Source organism: Lactuca saligna, chromosome 9, assembly GCF_052625555.1.
Source record: "Lactuca saligna cultivar CGN05327 chromosome 9, ASM5262555v1, whole genome shotgun sequence".
Lineage (NCBI taxonomy): Eukaryota > Viridiplantae > Streptophyta > Magnoliopsida > Asterales > Asteraceae > Lactuca > Lactuca saligna.
Genome location: NC_136425.1, coordinates 136,136,378 through 136,140,464, shown reverse-complemented (window position 1 = coordinate 136,140,464; position 4,087 = coordinate 136,136,378).

Sequence of the window (4,087 nt, the reverse complement as noted above, 5' to 3'; positions counted from 1 at the left end):
TTTGGTACCTTATGGGGTCTGTGTCTCCATTGATTAGATGGAACCAGGCGTGTCGTTCGTTTGATACTCTCCTGGAGTCTATGATTCCTTTGCTATAGTCAGCAGTCCTCACTGCTGAGGCAGATGTTATTTCCCTGACTTCTATTGCTTCCTTTAATAACCAACTTTAGTATTTTGATAATGATAGAGATTAAGAGAAAACTACTTTTTACTACATAACTCCGTACAGTCTTGGTAGAAGGCTACTTTTATTAAAGAAAATATAGGATTTTCTGGAAAGAACTCTAATACGCTGTAAACTCTTAAACTACTACATTATAAAGTTATTTGAATAAGATGTTACTAATTACTTATGAACTCACTAGCATTTGTAAAAATGCTGATACTCTCTTTTCAAATAACTTGTATTCTCAGGTCAGCATTAGACAGGTACATCCCCGGAGCTATTGATGAAGATAGGTTAGTACCATGTTGTTCTTATTACATTTTACTTGTATTACTTCGATATATTGTAATGTGAACCATGTCAAATTATTACTATTAATCCAATGTTTTGTTGTACTTTGATTACTATAATGCATGTGTTGGGATACTTGACATGACGTCATCCACCCCAGAACGTTTCCGCCGTTCCAGGGTGACCCTACTCACCAAGTCAGCCTACTGACCCTACTCACCGAGTCAGCCTACTGACAAGCCGAGTTCATAAGCTCAGAAACCCCTTTTATTCGCGACTCGATTCGGCGAGTCAGAACATGACTCGCTGAGTCTACTGATTTCTGAGTCCTGACCTGTCCAACTCACTGGGTCCCCACTCAACTCACTGATTCGAGTCTTAACTCGAAAGGTTTGGGGTTTCGCAACTGGACTCGCCGAGTCCAAGAACAAACTCGCCGAGTCCAAGTCAATCTTCAACTGATTCGTCGAGTTCTTTTTCCAACTCGTCGAGTTCCTGTCTATCATCATCCAACTCGCCGAGTCCACTCATGTGACTCGCCGAGTTATTACGCGATTTAAGACTGGTATCTTGCCTGGCTCGCTGAGTCCTCTCCCAGACTCGCCATGTCCTTACGTGTATTCACATAATCTAGAGTCACAGAGCTACTCCTTTGCTCCAAACAATAGATCTGGGTTCCTAGAGTCCATTAGTGACATAAAGTTGCTACCTTTGTGTGCTTCTTGTCTCATAATACCAAAAACCAAGCTATAAAGGAACTTAACCCATGGGGAATTGATTTTGCATAGTAACTAACAGGGCTTTCTGCATCTTTGATCCAAATGGAGCTCAGATTTAGAGTTTCAACTCCAGATCTAACTTGTGCACCAATTTCTCATCACATAATCTCAAAGAAACCCTAAAACTCCATGAAAGATGGATGTAGAAAGGAGAAAGTCAAGGATAACGATTCATTACATCCAAATGCTCTAAAAAGTTCCATCAACTCTGGATCCAAGGCCTCCTCTTGCACCACTATGAATCTCTTCTCTTCCATGCTTCAAATTACTTCACCAATGGTAGATCTTGCTCAAAAAACGGTTATGGTGGCTAGGGTTTGGGGTTCTAGACTATAGGGGCCGCAAATGAGCCCTGGGGAATAGAATAAGGTGCTTAAATAGGGTACCAAGTCCCGAAATTAGGTTTTCCCAACCCAGACGAGACTCGCCAAGTCCACTTGCCGACTCATCGAGCCGGTCACTTACTTTACACCTGGATCTCGTTCCGACTCGCCGAGTTCCTCCCTGGACTCAACGAGTCAACCCTCTTTAACTTATGGTTTTTCCTTTCCTTTCTTGACCTTTTTGATTTCGGGTGTTACAACTCTCCCCCACTTAAACTAAACTTCATCCTCGAAGTTCGCTATGGTCAACTGACCTGCAATCCGCCTTCAACACCCTGCTTGGTGACTCTAACCCTTTTGACCTTCTGCCCGGTCATTTTGGCCTTGCCCCCTTGTCACACCCCCAAACCAAGGATGGCGGAAACGTCCGGGGGTGGATGACTTCATGTAGAGTATCACAACAATGAGTATAATAGTGCTCAAAGTAAATACAACCAACACGAATATAATTGAAAACGTTACATCAAAGCACATGTTTACATGATTCACATCAATTACATTATGATACAAAATGAATTGTTTGACGATTTATCGTCCCATCCTCAAAACGTTGTTGATTTCCTGTTTTCACTGAATTCCTGAGAATACAAGTAGTTTTGAAAAGTGTCAACACAAAGGTTGGTGAGTTCATAAGAGATTTCGTTAGAAAAGTAAATCGTTTTCCTTGTAAAAGCGTTAGAATATATATCCAGAAAATCCGATATTTTCTTTAAAATCTGTGTAATGTAGTCTTATGACTGAAGACCAAAATGTATAAGTAACCTTTCTTATTAATAGAAAATGTTATGTATTTAAATGGACATGGACGCGTTTGAACTAAATGAAATTTCTGTATGTTCTCATGTTTATTAATACATTATATATATGTAGTCCTAAATTAGAGGACCGAGTAATAATAAGTATTGAACATACTTAAAGGTATAAATGTGGTTTCAAATGATGTGTAGTCGTAACTACCAAAACCAAAAGTGTACAGTAAAATCTGTATTCATAGAGATAAAAAGTGATTTTAAATCGATATAAAACTCATTTAGGTTTTAAAAATAAAATCCCATAAACTTATGGATTGTTATATCCTATGTGAGTCGCTATAATCATACTATGACTATGTGAACCTGCCACGACGTTCTCAGGCGTCGCGAAAACTGAAATGACATTTGTCACCCGTAGACCTGCAGGTCTAACTGTAGCTAGCAGCAAGGTGTGGGGTGTCAAACCCAATATAGATCTATATACAAGTATCACGTTCTCCCTCAAGGAGATTCTGATTATAACTACCAGGAATTATATCCCGCACTCAGACGTACGAGGAGAGAGAGAGAGTCTCACAATATAGGATAACAAGTTTACGTGAAATGTGTGTGAATATAAATCTTTCTTGTATGAATGTACCCTTTTTGTATGAGTGTGTTGAGTGATGTATCATAAACTATACCTATTATAGTTTATCTAAAATGTATGTAATATGTATGAACTCTTTTATGAAAATGTATTAGTGTTATGAATTTGTCAAACTATACCTTTATAGTTTAATATACGTGTTCTAAAATGAATGATTAATATTTATTATGAATTACTTAGTTTCAGTTCATGATGACAAACTAACAAGGAAACACATTCAATAATTAGAACTTATGATTATACACTTTGCTCAACATAATACAAAGTGTTATGATATTTACATGCTGTTGGCTAACTTTAGCCATTCTGCCCTGTTTTGGAAAAATCATAGAAAAACCATACGAAGTTGAAAACTGGATCCGTAAATTCTGAGAGTTCACAAAATGTGTCTAGTTTACTCATAATTTTTATCACGATTTTTAACGACCTCCAACTTGGGTGAAAAAGTCCATAATCACAGACTGGTCCGGATTGGTGTTTGAAATGATAGGCAGTTTTGTAAAAATCACCATAAATTGTAGAAAAATCATATGGAGATGTGCAAGTAGCAATTTTATAGCTAAGAACTTGAACTATTTGCACCTTGTACAGTTTTAAAAACAAAAATGTTTAAGATGCCCAAAATAGTCCGTGAATGGAGTTGACATTTTCTGATGAAGGCTGTTAGAAAATTTTAGTTATGTTCTTGGTGTTTTAACTTGTATTCCCCCCTGAAAACTTGAGAAAACATGAAAATGTAGGGCTATGAACTCACCTTGAGTGATTTCAGTGGATGGATGATGGAGAGAAGGGGTGTTCAACTCAAGAACACTAGGGAAGATTGCTTGAAGATTTGAAGATCTAACACAAATATGATGGAGTTTGTGTAAGATATCCATGATTTGAGTGGAAATAAGTGAGATAATCATAAGGAGAATGGATTATGCTTACCAAATGTGGAAGAACACTTGATAATCAGCCTTGAATCTCGAGTTTGGTGGAGAAAGAGTTTGAGAGAATAGTGGTGTTTGATACTTAGTGAAATAAGAGCAAATGAGAGAAATAAGGAGAGAGGATGTTTGTTCCAG